At 27.1% G+C, this 11,858-nt stretch overlaps 1 long non-coding RNA gene across 1 annotated transcript in view; it reads right to left on the bottom strand.

Annotated features, from left to right (window-relative positions):
* The window catches only part of LOC124419427, a 139,282-nt gene extending 131,163 nt beyond the window's left edge, over window positions 1-8,119 (bottom strand). Inside the window, exon 1 of the long non-coding RNA XR_006940584.1 lies at window positions 7,691-8,119. This is a non-coding gene — a long non-coding RNA (uncharacterized LOC124419427). The remainder of the gene's footprint in view (window positions 1-7,690) is intronic.
* Between the last annotated feature and the right edge of the window lie 3,739 nt (window positions 8,120-11,858).

Here is an 11,858-nt window from a genome sequence, read left to right as displayed (position 1 = left end):
ATATCATTCTTTTTATAACAATTAAGGTTACTAAAATCATTTCGATTGCATAAATAAATATACATGATGGAATGAGAAATTGTGATATCTACCAAAACAGAAGTTCAACTTCAGGAAATATGACAGATTCTATATGAAACAATTATGTTCTATATATCACCAAGGAAATATAAATTCTCTTTTGACAAAAAGTAGTTAGGAAATATCACACCTATTTTTCTTTTCACATTTATATTTACAAACACATAGATGAGTGAACATGTCCTTAACTAGTATACACTCATGAAAAAACATACAATATCTTATACATGTGTACATCCACACACAAACTCATATAAGTTTAACAAATTTATAAGTTACTGTCGTCTCAGCATCAGAAGAATGAACAAAACACATTAAAAAATAGCAAAAAACAAAAGTTGAAGAAAAGTCATATATTTTACAACAACAGCAATTATAAAAAATCAAGAGCCATGTTATGTCAAAGTATATAAAAATAAATTACAAGTGAAAAAAATCTTCTTTTAAAATATATACTTTTTTTGTCATTATCTGTATAAATAATATATAAACATACTTTGATGATGCACACATATACATACATACATACATACATACATACATACATACATACATACATACATATGAATATATACATGAATAAATACTCATAGATAGATTATACTTTTAAATGATCATTTACTCGTTCATACATGTAATGACAATTCAATTATGTTAACAAAACGATTTTGTTTTTCTGAAGTTTTTGCTGTAAATTGCATTTATTTAAAATTGTGTGCCTTTTAATTATACATTTAGTAAATGTAATTAAATTTTTAAAGATTTAAAAATTGTGATAAATATTTAAGCTATTATGTCATATATACTAACGATATATATTTATTACATTAAAAATAAATATAAAACTTGTGATGAATTTTAAAAATATTCTAAAATCATAGAAAATGAAATTACCTTAACAACAAACATATTGTCATCTGAAATGCAAAAAGGCGTTACAAAAAAAATTAAAATCGACTTTTGGATTGAAAATTTTCAAAATACATGTTGTCGCAAATTTTTAAAACTCTATTGTCAAAAAAATCCGATTTTATTGACATGAAATTCAAAAGGGCTTAACAACAAATTAGTCAATATCGCAGGTCAGAAAGTCCTTAAAAGCAACATAATAGGCAATGTCTGGCGGTACAGTCATATTGAAACTCTATTGTCAAAAAATTCGATTTTATTGACATGAAATTCAAAAGGGCGTAACAACGAATTAGTCATTACCGCAAGTCAGAAAGTTCTAAAAAGCAACATAATAGACAACGTCTGGCGGTACAGTCATATTCAGACGTGTTTATTAATTATACCCTACACCACTATAGTGGGGAGGGTATTATACGTTTGTGCAGATGTTTGCAACATACAAAAATATTGGTCCAATACCCACCTTAAAGTATACTGATCGATTCAGAATCATTTTTTGAATAGATTAAGACATGTCCGTCCGTCTGGCTGTCTGGCTGCCCATGTAAACCTTGTGCGCAAGGTCCATTATTTCACCTAGCCCCCATACAACCGTACCTCCCGATTTGAACTTTTTATGACATAATTATAAGTTTTATATAAGTATAACTAATATTGTCTTGTAACCATTTGTATCGCGATGAAACTCAACAAAACTAACTGTTATTTAAAAATATATCCTTTTCCCAAATTTACCGATGACTGGCCCATATTTGACTATATAAAGCCTCATTTAAAAATATTAGTTTTTTATCAATAAATTGCTTAAATATTTTGGAATTATGATAAAAGTTTCTTTATAAAAAAAAAATAAAAAATATACTAATGGTGTAAGGTATTATACGCTCGGCCATGCCCGACTATACTTTCCTACTTGTGTTCAGATATAAATTTTGTAAGAAAATTACGTTGTAATATTTTCAAAAGTTTTGTTACGCCCTATTGCATTTCAGACGACGATGTATTGAAAAGTAATGTGTTACAAAAACACGCTTTTTACTACTTTTGCCCTCGCCTTTTAGCACGGTAACGACATTGAAGGCAATTTTACCTTTTTCGATTATAAATAATAACTTATAAATAAGGACTTAAAAATTGTTTTGGTTTAATTTCCAAAAAAATTGTTTGTGTAGAATAGATTTTATGTAAGTCATTATGAAAGTAGTTAAAAATAATGCTGACTGATAGATTTTGTCTTGTAAAAAACTTATTTTTTTTATTTCGAATTTCATCACTATACTCATTTTTAAGCCAGTAGAGCGTTAAAATTATTTGCTGAAGGGGACCTTAAATTGGAAGTAGGGTCAATTATTAACCGATATGCATAAAATTTGAGAGACTTTAGCTTGTATGAAACATTTTATAGCTGTAGTCGTATTTTAATACAGTAACGAGCGTTCAATTTTCTTTAGGGGAATTTATATGGGGGATAGGGTTAATTGGGTCATGGTATTTGGCAGAGAGATTTTGTCTTGTAAAAAACTTATTAATGTCGAATATTCATCGCTGTACTCCTATTTTTAAAGCCAGTAATGAGCGTTAAAGCCAATTTCTTAAGGAAGCCGTTGGAGTTAAATATGAACCAATCCTATTTCAATTTGATAGAGAGATTTTGACTTGTATTAAATATATTAACTTCAAGTGCCATCACTGTACTCGTATTTTTAAGGTAGTACTTAGTGTTAAGGCCATTTGATGAAGACAACCTTTAATGGGGGTAGGGTCAATTAAAAACCGATCCTTACAAGATTTTACAAATAGTTTTATGTTCTTATATAACATATTTATGGCGAAATTCACCGCTATAGATAGTTCTATTAAGTAGTGGAGGGTAGTGTTAATTATAGACCGATCATTATTTTAACCAGCGTTAAGGTCATTTTCTGAACTGCATGAAGTAAAAAATTCTTTGCAAAATTTCAGCTCTGCAGCTGCTCGGTTTGGACTCTGTCGTTTTTTTAACAGCCATGTCAATCAGTCCGTCTGTATACTGATTGACATGGCTAGATCGTCTAAAAATCTAATGAAGACCAAGAATATATATACACTTTTAGGGGTTTAGACGAATATTTCGATGTGTTTTTGTTGGTGGAATTAAAAAGTAGGCCACTAAATATTCCAATTTTTAAGTTTAGAAGTAATTTGGTCTTGAAAATACAAGATCGTTTAGTTCGATTAATCAACTTTCAAACATAGAATTGGAAGCAGTACTCCATGAATATTATTGATGAACTCAAAAAGAGCTTTCAAGCTTGGAAATTACTCAACAGAAATCATTGCATGAAGTGTGTGTGATTAATTCAATGCATAAGTACGAATACACAATAAAAGGTAGGTAATTATTTTTCCAATGACGGCTAATTATTATTGGCTGGTAGCAGTCTAGGACCAAAAGGACCAAATCTTTCAATAAAAACAATAATAATGCTTCCCACACTAAATGATTAAAAAAAGCAAACATGATTACTAGTCGCCAAAAATATTTGTATAAATAACAAAATTATAAATTGCTTTAGAGTGAACGTGGGTCTATTTATTTTAATAAAAAATAAACTAACTTTTGATATCTACTACATAATTTTTTGTAAAATAAATTATCACGTCTGTGACAAACAAAATTAATACACACAGCACTAAAGGGATAGGGGAAAGTCTTGTAACGTATGAGCAATATTAATTATTCATACTGTAATATAAACCATACGTTGTGTGGAGTTATACTGCCATCAACATTTTTTTTTTTTTTGTATTTTGTACATTTATTAAAGATGTATGTAGATGATTGTTTGTTATTTTTCTTTTTATATTGCAATTTCAGTTCATAATCATTCCAACACGTGTCCTTAATGTTTACAAAACAACAAATAAACATGAAAAGGTAAATTATATCAAAACAATGGCAAGAAGATACAAAAATACAATATTTACTGTTATGTGTACGCGAACACAAGTAAGTAATGACTTTATGAGTATTCTTGAAAGGAGTTCATTTTATGAGTTCATTTTCATTAGATTTTACCGGTAAAGCTTGCATGAATTTAAGGCATGCGCCGTTAGACATGAAGGACTTTTTTTGAACATTGTACTAAAAAGCTTTTTTAGTTCTAAAAAAAATTGTGTAGGAATCTCTAGTTGTAAAAGATAATATTACTTATTCTTATGTATGAGTGTTAATATTGTGTGTAGTATATAAATGTGTTCTTTTTTATGTATTTATTATATCTTCGATTATGTGTTTGTCTAAATATTCGTTTATTTGTTTTTTTTTTTTTGTTTATTTATTTGCTTTACGTTTGCTTATTAAAAAGGAATTGTTTTCTGTTATTTTTGCTACGATTGATTTTAAGTATTATGTACCTTAAATAAATACACCTGTTGTTATATACACATTAAATAGATTCGCAAAAAAAGAATGCAAGAAGAAAGATTTAGCATTGCCAGTTTATTAGTTGGAACTTTTTTGAAAATATAATCTATAGAAGACAGAATGTTATTTCATGTGCTGATTCCGATTAAGGACATAAAATGATTGTATCACCCACCAATTTACATTAAGTCCTTACTTCTATCTTCTGTCTACACGATTTTCAAAAATTAAATTATGTAATATTACGGAACTCCGGAATAGTGGCCTTCTCTGCCTTCGGATATACAGTTATAAAATTGCTTTCTGTAAAATTTGTTTATGAGAAACCGAAAAAATCAAAATTAACCCTGTAACGTAAAAATATTTTTATAATTATAAATAATGTCAGATTCGGTTTCAGCTGCATTCGACAATACATTTAAATGAGTCGAATTGGTTTCAGAAAAGAAACCAATTCAGAAAAGAAACCAAGAAAAAAAGTATACGGAAAGTTTCCGGTTTTGCGTTTTTAGAAATTTTTCATTCCTTTTTTCTTAAAACTGGACGTGTTAGAAAGTGATGGCATTGTCCGCTAACATGAGTCAAATTGTATTTAATTGGCTAACGCATTAAACTTTCTTTCCAGATCAAGAAACATTTTTTTTCTCCAAAAGAAAGAATACATATATGGGAACTTTTTTAAGAAAAACCCTAAAAAGTTCGTGCCATTTGATATATTGCAACTTTGGAAGCGTCTAACTTGAGAAGTTATTTTATTTCAGAACTTTATCAAAAAATCAGAAAATCATGATAAGAGAGTGCAGGCTAACACATTAAAGCGACAGTTTTTTCTCTAAAATAATGAATATAGAAGGATTTGTTTGAAAAAAAATCCTAAAAAGTTTGTGCTATTTGATATGTTGCAACTTTGGAAGTATCTAACTTAAGAAGTTTTTTTATTTTAGAATTTTATCAAAAAAAAAACAGAAAATTTCTTTAAAAATATGGAGGGCCTACGGAGTGTAGGCCCTCCATATTTGATAGATGGGGGATGGTTTAAGAATAAACAAGTAAAAGTAAGTGACGAATCTTATATATCCTTCACCATTTACAGCCAGTCAGTACCAAAAAGTCCTCTTATACAGTTTATAACTTACCACGAGCTCAACATGGTCAATTTTATGTTATTAGATTCCTCATTTCATTTATTATAGAAAATTCAAAAAGTACCTTTTGAAAAACGAAAAAGTACCAAAAACTTCTTTTTATAGATTCTCATAATACATAACTAGTCTCATTTTTCTATGTTTAATATTATAAAAAATATAAAAAGTACCGTTTGAAAAACGAAAAAGTATAAAGAAGTTCGCTTTTGTGGGTCCTCATCTAATTTCGACTATACATACTTAATTTCGCGTTTCTAGGTTCATTATTGAAGAAACTTCAAAAAACACCTTTTGAAAAGCGAAAAAGTACAAAAAAGTTACCCATTATAGGTTCTCACCTAATACCTATTCTATATACTTAATATCATATTTCTAGTTTCAATATTATAGAAAATTCAAAAAGTACCTTTGAAAAACAAAAAAGTACCAAAAAAATCCCATTTTATAGGTTCTCACATAATCAGAGTTCTACACACCTAATATTATGTTTCTAGGTTCAATATTATAAAACATTCAAAAAGTACCTTTTAAAAACCAGAAAATACCAAAAAGTTCCCTTTTATCGGTTCTCACCTAAATCTGATTTTACATATTTAGTTTCATGTTTCAAAGTTCATTATTACAGAAAATAAAAAAGTACGATAACACATTAGTGCTGCTCTTGTTCTGCTTTGTTTTTATAAACAGGCTCCTGAATAAAAATCTCAATTTTCGATGAAAGCTAAGCGCAAACGTGTAAAATTTTATTGTTAAATTTCCAATAGTTCCAGAGATGCAGAAGTATAATACCGAAAAATAAAAATTTTTAAACCACCGTGTAGCACTTAAGCCGGCTTTACACGATGACACAAGTAATATGATCTGTAAAAATTTTGTGTAGAATAGTACAGATGGGATCGTCTAAACGCAATATGTAATGAAACCATCACACATTGAGAGAAAATACGGATGTAAAATTTGACAGTCGAATGGCTCTCTTCATTTTTTGAAATGATTCAAAAATTTAAAAAACAAGCCGGTCGCATTAGATCAGAGATGTATTTTTATTTAAACACATGCAAAAAAAGTGAAAAAATTGTTTCCATTTTACTTTGTTATTGTTTTATACCAATCGTGTAAACACATATGTTCAATTCACAATCAAGATCTTTGCAGCAAGTCATACGTTTATGTTCACAATGAAAAAAACAATCAAAACAAACAATGTCAAAAGATAAAAATATCAAATAATATTGAACTAATTAAGCGATAAACCAAATCAATTTCTTTTTATTTAAAATTCTATTATTTTCATTATTCCACATTTTAAACTAATAAATAAACAGTTTTTAATAAAACTTTATTTTTGTTTTGGCAAACAGCTGTTTGTTTGTAATTTCTGTGTTACCACTTTATCGTTTTTTATGCCAAAATCGATTGAATTTTTATTTATATGCTGAAATAAACAATTGACAACACTGAACATTCTTACGACATTAGAAAATACCAACAACATTGTTATGACTTTTGTAGCAGCTGCTGACATACAACGCTACAACATCGATTGTGAATTGAACAATAGAATATAAATCATACGACTTTTATTCTCTTTTTTGTTATACGGATGGAATTTCATTTTATTTTTTCATTAGACTTAACGTACGTAAAGTGTGATCGTCTGAAGTGGCCTTTATATAATTTTCAAATTATTTTTTTTCTATTTATACATAAATAATTTCTAACATGGCATACTCTTGAGCGAATATTTTCTTAGTATAACAGTTTCATTTGGCGCCTAAAAGTATACCCCCTAATTATTTAACAAACTAAAAATGTGCAGTAGTTCTTTTTACAAGAAGTGATTAAGTGTAAATGGTGTATTAAACCACTTTATTATGTGTTTTAAGATTTGATTAAAATTTCTTACTAAATTTAATAAAAAAATGTTTGTCCATTTTTTTAATTATGACTAAATGAAGAAGTAATTGATTATATAGAAAATAAATAAAAATTGTTTAAAAATGTAATTGGTTATGTATTTGAAAATAAATTAAATTGTCAATAAATAATTTAATTTAACAGAAATTAAAAACTTTTAAATGTATGTACATATATATAGGTATAAATGTTACTAATGTATTAAATAACAAATTAGTTTTAAATTTACCTTTTTTGCAGCATTCCTAAATGTATAGCATTGAGTTTTTTCATTTTTATCAATTAAAATTATATTTATTATTATTTATTTTATTTATCTTTTATATTTTTTCATTACAAACATGTTATTTTCTTCTTTTTTTTCTTCAGTGTTTTGTTATTTACTTTCTACAACAATAACAACAAAAAAACACTTGCTGCAAGCCATCAATGACATTGCTATAAAGCACAAGACACAACAACATAATAAATTCTGCCGAGAATTTTAACACGAGGATTCCACACATAATTTCACTATTTATTCCACAAATTTCATTAAACTTTAATAAAATGCACAAACTAAAACACTTTTCTTAATACTTTTAACTAAACAAACCATGTATATTAAACATTTTGTGAGAATTTTACTAAGCGTGATAAAATAACAACCGGCCGCGAAAAAAAAATGTCAATAACTAAACAAGGTGGTGTTGCCAGATGATAAGTTGTATTGCTTTGTAAATATAGTATTGCCAAGTGCAAATTTTTATTGTTAGCGATCAGTGTAATGCTGTTGCGTAAAAGTAACCGTTAGAAATGTATTTCTTATTTGATTAAATGATAATTATAATAAACTTATGATTATTTTTTGATTATATTCATTTTTTACTTTAGAACAAAGTCGACACTATTAAAATATTAAAATGTTTTATAATTTATAATAAAATATTTATGAATATTTTTCTTAATATATCATGAAGTTGATGGAAGGATTTAAAAAAGTGAATTATTTAGAATTTTTTGTTTTTATTATTGTAGTGACGTCAGCACCATAATCTATAACTATATAAAAGATAAGCGTTACCGTCTTATTGTACGGCAAAATGGCTACACTTAGAAGAATGCAATTTTGTGGAGATTTTTAAAATTTGTTTAATTGGGAGTACAAAAAGAAAATGGGTTTTAACAGAGCCTTCTTATTATCTTACACAATATTAGTTAAACGAGAAAATTTTTAAATATATCTGTATCTACTCTTAAAAAGAGCAAATGGATGTCTAGTACTTTTTCGAAATACATATTTTATTATGTAATTAATGTTATTTTGGTACCCTTTTTTGTCCCTTTATAACTTTCTAACTAATAAACATATTGATAACTTTAAACTAAGGTGTTTATATGACGGAAATCCAGAAAATGGTACTGTTTGAAACAAATTATATACAAATTTGTGATAATTTTCGAAAAAAATCTATTTTTATGCGAGAAGGTATAAAATCAAACTTTTTTTGATACTTTCCACAAAAAAAAATATTTTCTACAATGTTTAAAATTTATGTTCTCCTTATTCTTGGTAATCTTATGGTTTGATTTGATCCATGGAAACACAGTTTTGCTACACTTTCGCGTTTAATTAATTAGAATAACGATAAATGTTTTTAATAACAAAAAATATTATAAAAGTATAATGAACACCTACAACATTTTTTAATTATGTTTGTTATATTTGAACATAAAATATCAATTGAAAATGAAACTGTTTAATTATTATATTTAAATTAAATTATACTAAAGAACCCATAGTACCCACATTATAAAACTACAACACATTTTGGATATTGTTTATTGTTTAAATATATATTTTTGACAGTTATTTATTTTTTCTTGTTTAATTTTTAATTAATTTCTGATATAGAGAAGGAAACCAAAAATATGCACTCAAAAAGTATTTTAAACGATTTAGATATGCAGTTTATACTAAAAATTTGTTATTTAAAAAATAAAAGTTACAATGATTTTATACGTTGAAAAGAATAAAAGTACTAATAATATAATGAAATTATCCTAGAAGATATATTTTCAGAAATTGTTTTATTTAAAATTTTTAACAATAAATTTAATAGGATATCGCTTTACGTTTACATAACCTAAAAATAACACGAAGTCACGAAAGATAGTATTTTTGAAGATTTGGATTAAAAATATATTTGTGATCTTCAAAAAAAATTATAAACACTAGTCATATGGAACACAATAAACTTTAAAATTTTTAATTTTAAATTCCAATAAATTGCACGAAATTGTATTTATTTAAAATTTTTTAATTAAATTTTTGTTTACTTACTGAATGGGTAAAAATATTTCTCATTCAAATAATATTTAATATTAATTACATTACTTTATACAAAATTTGCAAAAAAAAAAACATATATCTAAAATGAAATACGGTCACTTCAAATCAATTTATTTGTCGTTCGATAGCATATGAAATTGAAATAAACCTATCGCACAGTTCGTTACGTACGACGAATTTCGTCATAAGCATCGATTGTGCATATTTTCATATATTTTAGTTTATCTATATCTGACTACGAAAATTCGTCGTTCGTCCTAATTGGCATATGGCTTTCCGGAATTAATATCCCCACTTAAAGTAGGGTTTGATGTTGTAAAAACAAACCCTACAATCTATGCTTATTATAAAGACGGTTAATTTATTGAGTTGGCAACCCCAAGAACATTACAATAAAACTCTCATCTGGCAATACCTTTTAGTTAATTTGTTTACATTTTTATAGAAGGTCACCTGTTAGTTTTTACATTTAGTGAAATATTAATTAATTCTTATAAAATGCTCGTTCTTAGATTAACCGCGTAAATCAAAATATACAATTTATGTGGAATTAATAAAATAAATAGTGAAATTCAGTTTGCAAAAAGAGTTGTGTCAGTGATTTGCAAATGTTAAGAGACAGACAGCTGTAAGTTCCAAAAGATGAAGTCTCATGAAGAGTGTTGTTGTTGGTGTTGTTGCAGCAAGTAAATAATAGAAAAGTTCAATAAATTTGATAGCTGAGTGTAATTAGTACATTAACCATTGATGGTGTTCATCTTAAAAAAAACTGTAAGTAACTAACCAACTGTTTAATTTATATGAACATATGTATGTATAAGAGTTTTATTGTTTATCGGATTATTATAAAATGTTAACTATTTAGTATTAGTTATTGGCTGAAATATGATATAAACATGTTACACAAAACAAGTGAGAGTGCTATATTCGTCTGTGCCGAATCTTATATACCCTTCACCATAGGGTATTTTAAACATATTAGTTTTATGATTTTTTCCCGACTACATTATTATTACACCAAAAGCAAAACAAAAGAAACAACAACAATGGTAAACGAAAGAAAAAACAAAATACGGAAGGCAATTAAACCAGCAGACATCTAAACATACAAAATGACCCAGCAGTTCGACAAAGAGTCAATGCATACGAAAAAGACAGTAATTTCCACTAATAGTTAACCACCTGAATGATCGTAAGTCGTATGTTTTGGGTCATTCGTCACGAATGTACCCTTTGTAATCGGGAATGAAGACAGTCGTCACTTTAGTGTCCCCTTTGTAAGCGGGAGCAGAGACAGTCGTCTCTCTACTGTCCTCAAAAAACCTAGAGATTATACTCTTAAAAGTAGTTTTTTGTTGTACTTCCGAAAGTAGTTATTTTACCCATCTGTACCGTCGAACTGCTGGGGAATGACATAGAAAAACAACGCAATAATACATCCAAATATACGAACAGAATTCACAAAAAGAAAACAAAATACATAACTCAATGAAGCTAACAGCATCCAAACATACAAGACAAAATATACAGGTGAATAAAACCATGGTTTTTATTTGTAAATACAGCTACACATCATTTGAAGCATACTTTTAGGCGCTTGTATTGTAATATTGACAGTAAAAATGTTCCCCTAAATTCTTCCAAAAAGTAAAATATAGGATACATAGATTTTTCTATATATGATGCTGAGCTTTGTTACTAGAAATAATTTAATTAAAATTTTTAATTAATTTTAAAAATGGTCAAAATAGACCCAACCAAGTGGTTAGACCTAAAAAGAAATCACGGGTTTTTTTTAGGCGTCAATACTCTTTGTCGAACTGCTAGTTTATTCAAAAAACAGAAGTAATTATTAAACTAACTAACTTAAAATTAGGCATACAATTTTGTTCTCTATTATATTAACTAACATATAAATATTAACTTTTACAAAAACTTAATTGCTTCCAAATTCTTTTGGGTTTGCTAAATATATTTAAATACCTATATAATTAGTTAAATTGGAATTTAAAAAAATTATATATAGTAAATTCAAGGACTTAAAATTAATAAATAATTACCAAAA

Source organism: Lucilia cuprina, chromosome 4 (genome assembly GCF_022045245.1).
Source record: "Lucilia cuprina isolate Lc7/37 chromosome 4, ASM2204524v1, whole genome shotgun sequence".
NCBI lineage: Eukaryota > Metazoa > Arthropoda > Insecta > Diptera > Calliphoridae > Lucilia > Lucilia cuprina.
Note: the sequence above shows the minus strand (reverse complement) of the source record. Positions and strands in the feature narration are given on the sequence as shown.